The 13,447-nt window shown below is 42.3% G+C and overlaps 1 protein-coding gene across 9 annotated transcripts in view; it reads right to left on the bottom strand.

The window, feature by feature from the left end:
* The window catches only part of LOC139580942 (pleckstrin homology domain-containing family A member 1-like), a 32,377-nt gene extending 19,277 nt beyond the window's left edge, over positions 1 to 13,100 (bottom strand). For 6 of the 9 annotated variants that reach the window (XM_071410124.1, XM_071410125.1, XM_071410128.1 and 3 more), the window contains exon 1: positions 12,927 to 13,048. The gene's annotated coding sequence lies outside the window, so the exon portion shown is untranslated. Of the gene's footprint in view, positions 1 to 3,128; positions 3,331 to 12,926 lie in introns of those variants that run through there. The other 3 variants (XM_071410122.1, XM_071410123.1, XM_071410121.1) reach the window with 2 other exon arrangements.
* Positions 13,101 to 13,447: the final 347 nt, after the last annotated feature.

Raw genomic sequence — 13,447 nt, 5'->3', positions numbered from 1 at the left:
TTCAACACTCCCCTCCCTCCCCCTCTCTCTCGCTCTACCAGAGAGGCACGGCTTATCCCTGATATGAATACAAGCGGGCAGATTTCACAAGGGGCTTAGGGAGGGTTTATAATGCCATAAGTCAACATTTCAACGCTGGCTACAGAGAGAGGTGGAAGGCTTATGCTGCTTACGCACTCCCACTCACCTGTAGCCCCTTGAATCCCAGACTGCCCCTTTAAAATGTCATGACAGCCAAACACTGATGAGTTCAACACAAGTCCAACTCTTTATAATCTCTCTGAAAACAAAGTGTTTCTTTCCATAAATGATACGCGAAGCACAGGAAAAAGAGGTCATCTAAATGTTAATGTGGTAACGTTCAGTGACCTTTTCTACTTTCCCCAATAGGTTAGTCGAACTAACTACAGCACAACTTCCCCCTGCATAGTCCCCGTCCTTGTAGGCACAACTTCCCCCTGCATAGTCCCCGTCCTTGTAGGCACAACTTCCCCCTGCATAGTCCCCGTCCTTGTAGGCACAACTTCTCCCTGCATAGTCCCCGTCCTTGTAGGCACAACTTCTCCCTGCATAGTCCCCGTCCTTGTAGGCACAACTTCCCCCTGCATAGTCCCCGTCCTTGTAGGCACAACTTCCCCCTGCATAGTCCCCGTCCTTGTAGGCACAACTTCCCCCTGCATAGTCCCCGTCCTTGTAGGCACAACTTCCCCCTGCATAGTCCCTGTCCTTGTCGCACCGTGCAAAGCTTCAAAAAGTGCATCTGCTGATGCTCTCGACGGTTTTAAAATGACACTGCAAATACCAGAGGCTGTTGGGTCGTGTTCATTAGGCACCAAACAGAAGACGACAGACCAAACAGGGATGGACTACCTGGAACTGTCCAATAAGACACGCTCTTTTAGTTGCAAAATGTTTGAACATTTAGTGTGCCCATGAAGACGACCATGGTGAGCGTGCTGTATTGAGGCCATACAGGCAGGGTAGAGTATATGCTGTCCCTGTGTAGCTTAAAGTGACGCTCGAGAGATTTTCTATCATTTCAGCCAGGAGTTTTGAAAGAAGTGCTCACGAGCCAAAACAGGTCCCCACAAATTGTGCACAGTTGTGTACTGTATCATCCATTCAGTATGTTATGTTACATCCTGCAAAAAAAATATATACAGTATATTAAAAACAAAAATGCAATTCAGATTTGTACAATATGTTACGAATTTGTAAGTGCTTAAGATCCCGGACTGCATCTTCAACTATCCAAAGCCTTCTGACATCAAAGGGCCCAGGCCTGAGGCCCCAGCTCCTGTATGTGGTGTTGAGGTAATGGTGCTGAAAGCTAGGCCCGGCCATGCACGCATGCACACAGACACACGGTCCAAATTTCCTGCCGCCCCGGGTCTGTCCAGGGGGAGGAAGTGTGAGCGTGGCTGAGGCATGGGACTATTTACAAACAGGCCGCCCCGCTCCAGTGCGAGGCTCAGCTGGCTGGATGGCATGCCCCCAGACCATGGGATCTCTCCAAGGCCAGTTTCCCATGTCGCCCTCCTCCGTCAATCACGGGCATCGGGGAACGTTGAAGTTGAGCCTGAAGTGTTGGGGGGAGCGTTTGGTGTTCAGAGGGGCTGCTAGGTAGTGACGTGACCTCTGGCCCAGTGGGAATAACTAACACACAGCGTTAAGGCTGTGGCTCAGGGGTCCAGGCTGATGCACAGGAAGAGCACTGCTGGGTGAGTAAACACACTGGGATTAACACACTTAGCCTGGCCAGGTGCCCTGGAGATCACACACACACACCGCAGGGTGGTATTTCAGGGCGCGTTCTCAGAGCATACGCAGAACAGCTGGCAGGCATACTCACAGTAATTTTCAACCTCTCCTTGCCCCAGTCTGTAATCGCCACATGTTTTAAGATGACCACAATCATCCCTGTTCCCAAGAACTCTAAGGCTTCATGCCACAATGACTACCACCCTCTAGTACTCACATATGTAATCATGAAGTGCTTTGAGAGGCTGGTTATGACACACATCAATTCCATAATCCTAGACACCCTAGACTCACTCCAATTTGCATAACACCCCAACAGATCCATAGACGACGCAATCTCAATTGCACCCCACACTGCCCTCACCCAACTAGATAGGTATTCCTCTTATGTGAGACAGCTGTTCATTGACTACAGCTCAGCGTTAAACACCATTGTCATGACCAAGCTTAGGACCCTGGGACTGAACACCTCCCTCTGCAACTGCATCCTGAACTTCCTGACAGGCCGACCCCAGGGTACGCAACATCACCTCCGCCACATCGACCCTCAACACTGAGGCCCCACAGGGGTGTGTTCTTAGTCCCCTCCTGTACTCCTTGTTCACCCCACGACTGTGTGGCCACGCACGCCTCCAACTCCAGCATCACGTTTGCTGACGACACAACGGTGGTAGGCATCCTCGGTGTCCAAATCACTAAGGACTTAAATGGACCACACACGCACGCAGTCGTGAAGAAGGCGTGACAGTGCCTCTTCCCCATCAGGAGGTTGAAAAGGTTTGGCATGGGCCCTTAAATCCTCAAAAAGTTGTACAGTTGCACCACTGAGACCATCTTGAATGGTTGCACCACTGCTTGGTATGGCAACAGCACCGCCCTCGATCGCATGGCGCTACAGTGGGTGGTGAGGTACAGCCTAGTACATCACTGGAGCTGAGCTCCCTGCCATCCAGGACCTCTATATTAGGTGGTGTGAAAGGAAGGTGAGGAAAATCCTGAAAAGATTCCAGCCACCCAAGCCATACCGGTGCATCAAGTCTGACACCAACAGGATCCTGAACAGCTTCTATCCCGAAAGCCATAAGACTGATAAATAGCAAACAAAATGGATACACAGACAATCGGAGTTGACTCACGCACACTGACACGTCCACACCCATAATGTGCTCACATACACATAACATGCACACACATTTATACTGACTCGCCACACACTTACATACGATCATCATATACACTGCTGCTACTCTGTTTATCATATATCCTTATGCCTAGTCACCTTACCCCTATACCTCTATCACTCCAGTATCCCTGCACATTGTAAATATGGTACGGAAACTGACCCTGTATATAGTACGCTTACTTACTTTCTCGTGCTCTTCTTATTTTCATACCTTGAGTGTTTTTGTTCTACCTTTTGTTATTTTTAGTACTACATTGATATCCATTACTGCATTATTGCGTTTAAAGCTTGCAATAAAGCCATTTCACTGTACTTGTGCCCGTGACATTAAAACTTAAAAACACACACACAGGTCTGTACAGCAGCGGTGTCCTGCAAACAGGACACTGCTGCTATGCTATAACGAAGGAAATGAGGAACAGAGTCTGCAGTGACGGTACAAACAATGCACGGCTCAGTGCATGCGTGTGTGTGTGACTGTGTGTGACTGTGTGTGTGTGTGTGTGTGTGTGTGTGTGTGTGTGTGTGTGTGTGTGTGTGTATTGTGGTGAGGAAGCAGAGGCACGCCCAGTAAGATGTAAGAGAGCTCAGTCAGTCATTCTCAGCCTCCAGACATTCCCGTGAGGTTAGGGTGTCGAGAAGACAGGTCGCCTGAGGCGTTGTGGACAGATATTTGAAACCATGAAAACATTCCTGGGGCCTGTCACTCCAAAGTGTCCACCACTACGTCACAACGGGATTCGAGCTGTTAGCGTCCAGTGCTATACGAACAGTGTGATGCGCTAATTGCTTCTAATTACGGAAGACCAGTACAGCCAAAATGATGTTCTTTTCATCCCCGCTATGTAAACAAGGCTGATTTCCGCGACAAATGTTCACTTGTGACACGCTGATGCTCCTTGACTGGCTCTCTGGCTATGGGCCTGAATGCTACAGCACATATCCATTAAAAGCTCGGGTGTTCATGGATCATTCACTGCATTCCCTGGGCCATACGCTCAGGCTGCTTTCTGAAAACGCCACCCAATTCTGTAGATGGTGCTCTACTTTTGACCAGGAGCTCTGGTCAAAAAGTAGAGCACTTTAGAGAATAGAGTGCCATTACGAATGTGCCCTCTGCCTGGACGGGTCCCACACTAAGTTACTTTTATGGGTGCTCTTTTCATATCTAACTTGTGTACTGTAGGCCTAGTGTAACAAGTTGGATGTGCTTTCAGTCATTCAGCCTAATTACAGTGTGTTTGGAATGCAACAAAAATATCTGTCTAATGGGGTCACACAAGGAAGATAAACAGTGTTTGCATACCAACCAGAGATAATGAGAGAGGGGGAGGAGAGAGGGAGAAAGAGGGGGGTGGAGAGAGAAAGAGCGAGCAAGAGAAAGATAGATACACCACTGTTTTGTTGTACACCAGCTTCCAAAGAAGGCGAAACCGTCAAATGAAAACCAACACTGTATGCTACCTGTGTTAGCTGTGGAAAGACATTCCTGGAAACTAACTGTCAAAATATGAGACAATTGAAGACTTCAATTAACTATCTAAACTGAAGACCATAATAAGTGGACAAGCTGAAATCAGGTGTCAGTGCTGCGCTGGAACTAAATCAAGACCACCTTGCCACCTGGCTGCAGACCTATGTCCAGAGCGACACACAGAGCAGAGCAGGGGCCCTTCTGGGGCCAAAGTACCAGGACCTCAGAATAGCTCCCTCCCTCTCCATCTGCTTCTCTCCTCCCTCTGACTTTATCCCTTACTTACTCTCTCTCTTTGCAGTTTTCCCTTCTCTTCTCGCCCTCTCTCTCTCTGTATGTGTACAGCTGTGACTTAGTCCTAGCCTCCCAGATCTCATGGTTGCCTGAACACACACACACCCTCCAGGGAATTGGGTTTTTGGTATTATTTTTAGGACCAGAAAACAGAGAGTGAAAAAGCGAGTAAAAGAAAAAAGAACCTGAATGTGGCCGAGCTGACGTTCAACCTTTTTATATAGTCGACCACACATGCAAGCTGCCACACACACACACACATCTTTGACTCATGTCCTTGTTTCCACTGCGAGTGCACAAGGCCCTGAACTCAACCGCTCTGTAACCAATACCTATCAACACACGCCCTCCTACATTATGTTATATGCTTACTTTCGCGTATCACTGATAGGGGACAGTATATGGGACATATAGAACAGCGCAATGAAAAGGTGTGGTTTGGGGTTTTCGGTTATTCAAACAGTCATGGTGTGTTTTTTGGGCAAACAAACGAGCAATGTACAGGTATGAAGTACGAAGAAATTGACTTTGCCTGAAATACACTTCACTCCCGTCAGTGTTCAATTGATTGGTGTAATAACATGGTTAGGCCTATTATAGCTAATATTATTATAGTAAACATGTGGAGTTTTTTTTCTAGACAATTGGCCTTTATTGGTTTTGGCCACATCAACCACGTGCTCACACCACTGATTCACACTCCCAATGTGTTATTTCCTTTTTAAAAGATTTTATTTATGATAACGGATTTTTTTAATAATACAAAATATACACATCCAAATGATAACAATACAGATGCATACAAACACGCACAACATCAGCCCTGCCCGGACCCTGTATGCACAACATCAGCCCTGCCCGAAACCTGTATGCACAACATCAGCCCTGCCCGGACCCTGTATGCACAACATCAGCCCTGCCCGGACCCTGTATGCACAACATCAGCCCTGCCCGGACCCTGTATGCACAACATCAGCCCTGCCCGGACCCACCTGCTCACACCCCCATCTCCAGCGCCCGTATCACTCTCCACCACATGGCCTCAAACGGCACCATCAGTTTCTCTCCGTCGCCCACGCACTTTCAGCATTTAGATAATAAAGAATTTGACCTTTCCATTGTGTCAACGCTGGAGGATTGGTTGATTTACAGTTAAAAGTCTAAATGATTTGAAGACGATTGACGAGAAAAGTATCGTCCAACCCGTCGGGTATCTCACTGCACCCTCATATGCCATGTCTTGAAATATGCAGACAGACGGATTAAAAAGTACATTTACATTGTAATACTTCAATGTGTTATTTCCATTTCCTGTCACTTCACTGAATACAATCATCTGCTTAGCTGACTGTACAGTATATGAAGACCTACTGCCACATTAGGAAAGGTTGAAATTCCTCTGGCGTAGGTGTTCTCAGCCAGTGTGCTATGTAGGCCTATATGAAAAGGACGCAAATGACATGGTTCCATTGCATTCAGCTCCAGACAATGGTAGATATGTTAATATGTTTCAGAATGATATAGGCTGGCTACACACATAGGCACAGGTGCAAAGATCCTCCTTGTCGTGGTTGATTACACACATTGTATGAATGTGTGTTTGTTTTTCACTTTCTTCAGGCCGAGCAACTTTAAAATGTCTCCCATTTGTCTTCAGAATGATGAGTTGGTCTTTCAAATGTATGACATCTATTTCCCTATAAAACCCCAAACCATAACAGTGGTGTGACTACTGTTACAGCATTGCCCACTTGTGCTGGCTGGTATTCAAACAGCTGTCTAGTGGTTGAAGGGCGCAGCCTCAACCTTGTTACAGTGGATTTGTGGGAGTATCGCCTCGCCTGAAGTATGCATCACTATTTCCATCAGACATAGCGGCACAGCACACTTGGCCTGTGTACCAAATGGCAACCTACTCCCTAAATGGGTGATTCTAAAGAAGTGCTGCAAATTGCAGTCCCAACTCCAAAAAAAGGTTTTTAAAAACAGTTAAGTCTCCAAACTTAGGACATTTATTCACATCATATTATGCTATAATTTAATCCAAGGCAATAAGAACCATTTTTTAATTAATGTAGTACAAATGTATTGTTTATACAGCTATTTTTATTTAGAGGTGACTGTCCCAAACTTTGACTCCCAAACTTCATGTTTGAAAATAAAGAATTTACTGATTTTTGTATATTTTTAATTCAATAAAACATCTTGAGTTGTTCTAATATTCCTATCAATGTGTGCCCTATATTAATTTAGCGGGACGCCACTGCTAAATCTTTGCCGCCACTCCAAAATATATGATTTTTTTAAAAATAGGGATGGTAAAACATTTTCAGTGTAAACTTAAACAACTAAAACCAGATAAAGTATGTAGAAAAGATAATGGACCTATATACTTATAAAATCATCTTTGAGAACTAACAACAACCATAAAAAAAAGAGACAGGGATAATCTAACATTAAAAAAAATGGCATTGATTTTGTTATAATGTTTGAGTTACTCAGATCGCATAAGAACACGGCATTATCCCTGGCAAAATGTGTAGAATTGCAGGAAAGCTTTAAAACTACAAATGTACTCTCAGCTCCATGACAGAATGTCTAGAAATGTTCTCAGTCCCATGCCAAAATGTGTACAATTGCAGGACATTAGCTTTTAAAAAACTCAATCTGAGGAGAGGAGGGCTGCAGCATTGGCCACGCCAACTACCTCGCCACCCACGCTAACTTTACCAACTATGCAAAAAAATATCCTAGGGGAAACACTGAGTATTATTACATTGAAAGATACTGATCTAACTTGTAATTTTTTACACTTTTTTCAACATCTTTCTCTAAAAAAAAGCTGTCCCACCTTTTGTGGTCACTACCGAAACACATACAGTTGAAGTCGGAAGTTTACATACACCTTAGCCAAATACATTAAACTCAGTTTAACAATTCCTGACATTTAATCCTAGTAAAAAAGCCCTGTCTTAGGTCAGTTAGGATTACCACTTTATTTTAAGAATGCAAAATGTCAGAATAACAGTAGAGAGAATGATTTATTTCAGCTTTTATTTCATTCATCACATTCCCAGTGGGTCAGAAGTTTACATACACGCAATTAGTATTTGGTAGCATTGCCTTTAAATTGTTTAACTTGGGTCAAACGTTTTGGGTAGCCTTCCACAAGCTTCCCACAATAAGTCGGGTGAATTTTGGCCCATTCCTCCTGACAGAGCTGGTGTAACTGAGTCAGGTTTGTAGGCCTCCTTGCTCGCACACGCTTTTCCAGTTCTGCCCACAAATTTTCTATGGGATTGAGGTCAGGGCTTTGTGATGGACACTCCAATACCTTGACTTTGTTGCCCTTAAGCCATTTTGCTTGGGGTCATTGTCCATTTAGAAGACCCATTTGCGACCAAGCTTTAACTTCCTGACTGATGTCTTGAGATGTTGCTTCAATATATCCACATAATTTTGCATCCTCATGATTCCATCTATTTTGTGAAGTGCACCAGTCCCTCCTGCAGCAAAGCACCCCCACAACATGATGCTGCTACCCCATGCTTCATGGTTGGGATGGTGTTCTTCGGCTTGCAAGCATCCCCCTTTTTCCTCCGAGCATAACGATGGTTATTATGGCCAAACAGTTCTATTTCTGTTTCTTCAGACCAGAGGACATTCCTCCAAAAAGTACAAACTTTGTCCCCATGTGCACTTGCAAACCGTAGTCTGGCTTTTTTAATGGCGGTTTTGGTGCAGTGACTTCCTCCTTGTTGAGCGGCCTTTCAGGTTATGTAGTACTCGTTTTACTGTGGATATAGATATTTGTACCTGTTTCCTCCAGCATCTTCACAAGGTCCTTTGCTGTTGTTCTGAGATTGATTTGCACTTTTCGCACCAAAGTACGTTCATCTCTAGGAGACAGAATGCGTCTCCTTCCTGAGCGGTATGACGGCTGCGTGGTCCCATGGTATTTATACTTGCATACAATTGTATGTACAGATGAACATGGTACCTTCAGGCATTTGGAAATTGCTCCCAAGGATGAACCAGACTTTTGGAGGTCTACAATTGTTTTTCTGAGGTCTTGGCTGATTTCTTTAGATGTTCCAATGATGTCAAGCAAAGAGGCACTGAGTTTGAAAGTAGGCCTTGAAATACATCCACAGGTACACCTCCAATTGACTCAAATTATGTCAATTAGCCTATCAGAACTTCTAAAGTCATTACAACATTTTCTAGAATTTTTCAAGCTGTTTAAAGGCACAGTCAACTTAGTGTATGTAAACTTCTGACCCACTGAAATTGTGATACAGTGAAATAATCTGTCTGGAAACAATTGTTGGAATAATTACTTGTGTCACGCACAAAGTAGATGTCCTAACCGACTTGCCAAAACTATAGTTTGTCAACAAGTAATTTGTGGAGTGGTTGAAAAACGAGTTTCAATGACTCCAACCTAAGTGTATGTAAACTTCCGACTTTACATACAAATATTGTAGAATGAATGTGCCTTAAGCCACACCCCTACAAATATCTCCATGTGATGGGATTGCACACCTCTTCATGGCGAAGGAAAAGGAAACCGCACGCTGCTCTTGATAGTATCACCGATATTTAATAAGCTTACGTATCGGCCACACGGCCTTCGTCAGAGCTCTTCATGGCCACATGGTGAGTAGTCTGTCTGCAAACATTTTGGAGAATATGAGTACGCAAGTTGGTATATCTTTATGTATTTTTCGAACTACCGTTTTGGGATTTAAATATATGTTTCCTAGGACATACATCTGTCCAAATTAAAGACAGCCAGCCATATGTTAGCTATGGGTGATTCTTTAAAGTCCCCCAAAAATAAAAAAAATTGCCCAAACCAGAACAAGTTATATCCATCTACAGTCCTTCATTTCTCTGTGATTGACACTTGACACCGAAATGCCTGTTATTCTGCCAAATAAAGATAGGTAAAGTGATAATTGAAACATCTAACCACATCATTAATTAGATGCATAATTCATTCAATCATTTAAGTTTCAGATTCATACAATCAACATTGAACATTTTTACAGAGAACAGGAGATAATATCTATAAATTAAATGTAAAGGTTTTGAAAATGAGGTTAAAAATAATGTCTTTACTATGTTGTCAATGTGGTATGCAAATAACATCTCTAAAATTAATTTGTAATATGAGCTTAATCAAAATTATCACCACGGTGCATGATTCTCCCTTTATTGCAACTTTTTCACTCTGTTTATGTAGTGACAAATTTAGTGGTGTTAAAGAATTCAGGTAAATATTTCAAATAAAGTGTGCCAGTAGTATATACAGTGCCTTGCAAAAGTATTCATCCCCCTTGCTATTTTTCCTATTTCGTTACATTACAACCTGTAATTTAAATGGATTTTTATTTGGATTTCATGTAATGGACATACACAAAATAGTCCAAATTGGTGAAATTAAAAAAAAATTATCCACATGTATTCACCCCCCCTGCTATGAAGCCCCTAAGTAAGATCTGATGTAACCAATTACCTTCCCTGAAGGAGCTGCCAAGCGCCACAGCGGGCATTGGAGTGTCTGTCCATAGGACCACTTTAAGCCATACACTCCACAGAACTGAGCTTAACGTTAGAGCGGACAGAAAAAAGCCCTTGCTTAAAGAAAAAAATAAGTAAACACGTTTGGCGTTCGCCAAAAGGCATGTGGGAGACTACCAAAACATATGGAAGAAGGTATTCAGATTAGACAAAAATTTAGCTTTTTGGCCATCAAGGAAAACGCTATGTCTGGTGCAATCCCAACATCACCTCGAGAACACCATCCTGTGGGGATGTTTTTCCCATCGGCAGGGACTGGGAAACTGGTCAGAATTGAAGGAATGATGGATGGCGCTAATTACAGGGAAATTCTTGCGGGAAACCTGTTTCAGTCTTCCAGAGATTTGAGACTGGGACGGAGGTTCACCTTCCAGCAGGACAATGACCCTAAGCATACTGCTAAAGCAACACTCGAGTGGTTTAAGGGGAAACATTTACATGTCTTGTAATGGTCTAGTGAAAGTCCAGACCTCAATCCAATTGAGAATCTGTGGTATGACTTAAAGATTGCGTACACCAGCGGAACCCATCCAACTTGAAGGAGCTGGAGAAGTTTTGCCTTGAAGAATGGGCAAAAATCCCTGTGGCTAGATGTGTCAAGCTTATGGAGACATACCCCAAGAGACTTGCAGCTGTAATTGCTGCAAAAGGAATTGACTTTGGGGGGGTGAATAGTTATGCATGCTCAAGTTCTGTTTTTCTGTCTTATTTCTTGTTTGTTTCACAATTAAAAATATTTTGCATCTTCAAAGTGGTAGGCATGTTGTGTAAATGAAATGATACAAACCCCCCCAAAAATCTATCTTAATTCCAGGTTGTAAAGCAACAAAATAGGAAAAATGCCAAGGGAATAATTTCACAAGTCACTGTATTGTACAGGTGTTTCTACCTGAGATATGTTGGAAGGCATGTGCGCTGAAAGTTTGTGAAAAATGGGATACAAATTAGCTTTTTTTTTAAACCACCAATTTGCACCACTTCTGTAGAATGACCCATATACAGATGTAGGATCTTAATTTGATTACCCTGTAGTGCTGAGCGATTAGTGCTTTTTGGAGGTCATTATGGTTTTGGCTCGATTATTTAAAAAATAATAGTTTTTTCCATTTCGGTTTCGATTATTTTGGTTGAATGCTATAACACAGAATAAAACAATGAATAAAAGTCCCATGATGGTAGTGACTTCCCATTACTGCTTATCACTTATTAACCATATGTATTCACATTACTTTACAAAAATATTTCAGTTGTGAATATTACATTGGTTTTATTTGATGACTATTATTTAATTCATCTCATCTCTATAGAGCTGCTGTCTATCAAAATCCCTATTTTGTAGTTCTTCAAAGTAAATAAGGCATACTTTTATGACTGCTGAATATCAACTATTGAATCACTTGGATCATGTACTGTATTTTCAAGTAGAGTTACCTCGAAGCTACACCTGCTCTCTATATCCCTCACGATTATGCATTCTTGGACAGTACAGTGAAGCACAGTATAGTACAGTAAAGAAAAGTACAGTAGAGTGCAGTACAGTATAATGTACTGAACTCTACTGTGATGTGCTGTATTGTGCCATACTGTGATGTCTAGACGTCTATGATTGGTTCAGATTTGGTCTTTTACTGAGCGACCCAAATTTAGTCTTGTTTGGGGGCGGAGCTCATTAGAATAATAGCCAATGTGTAGAATAATACCCATATATGCAAAGGGTGATATTGCATATTTCTACCTTTGTGTACCTATTCAGGATGCATCACCTTGTAGAGAATGACGTTCATATCCATAATTAATAATTTATGTTATGTACAGAAAGGGGGACCTACGATTTAATTCCGTTACTGGGTGTAAATCCACGTCACTGACAGTGTAGTTCAATAACCAAAATAGATTTTCTCAAAGTCAAGGTGTCATGTCATAGCTGACACCGCATTCTTTCTGCAGACATCTTTGAATCTTAATTCTGAGCAGATAATTAGCTGTTTTTGGAAAACGTGAGGGAGATTTTACCGTAATACTGTTCCCAAACGTTGCATCTGCACAGTTCTCCAAGTAAATGTGTTTTTGTGAAAATGTATGTGTACATTGTTCCAACGTAGTCCTTGTGCATAGAGTTGTATGATTTGATACACTTTGAAATCAATGGTTTTTGTTTGGCATACAGTTTAAAGTGAAACATCTGCGAGTCTCAGCGTAATTCCGTTCTCGTGGAATTGCCCATTGTAGATCAAGTTTAGCGGGTTGTTTTTGAATTTGATAGATTTATTGGCTACTGTTACGTAGCAGTTTGTATGAACAACAATAACAGACAGTGACACATTGAGGACAGTTCAGCATTCCACACAACCATAATACTTCCCCTGATATGACGAGAAACACATAGGCCTAAATATCATGTGCGACCGTAACATTGTATAAAGTAACTTTGATTCTAACAATGTACTGATACACAGTATCAAAAAGTGTAACATCGAATGAAGTCGGCTACTGTAAAATTGGCTATGTAGGCTATATTTACATTCAGGGTGCGTGCAATGTCCCTCGAGCTCTACGTGTTCATGCGAAGCTACGTTATATCCTAACATCGAATGCTAACACAATAAAGAACCTTTCAGGAATACTTACATATTTCTGTTCTTTCGGAATGCTATTTTCAGCTTGAGAGATCTTTTTGGATGAACCGAAAGGAGTTTCAGCACATCTCTCCACCACGTATATTTCATCTATGTGAAGCTAGCCACAATAAGGATAAGACACAATAGAGGAATTTGCGGTTCGCCTTCAAAATAAAATCCCCCCATTGAAAGTGATTCAAACGGATGCAAATAGTGGAATCGTGCCATATTTGCAATAGATAATGCTAAACAAGGTTTGAATGTTGTTATATAAATGCAACAAAAGACAACTAATTTAACACAAAAAAATCGCACTGTGGATGTATTAGACTTTAGAATTGCATTGGGGCGTGCGTATATGCTTATATGCACTGTACAGCATAACCTATGGATGTTGCACCCATGGAATGGGTTATCAGCCTACTCGGTGACTCTCACAGAACACAACTATGTAGAGTTTACACAAATATTAGCATCTTAGCTCTTATTAGAGAGCTTATTAGGGAACTTTAACTGTGGGAAATCAGCTCA

This window comes from Salvelinus alpinus, chromosome 7 (assembly GCF_045679555.1).
Source record: "Salvelinus alpinus chromosome 7, SLU_Salpinus.1, whole genome shotgun sequence".
In the NCBI taxonomy this organism is placed as follows: Eukaryota; Metazoa; Chordata; class Actinopteri; order Salmoniformes; family Salmonidae; genus Salvelinus; species Salvelinus alpinus.
This window is presented reverse-complemented; position numbering and strand designations above follow the sequence as displayed.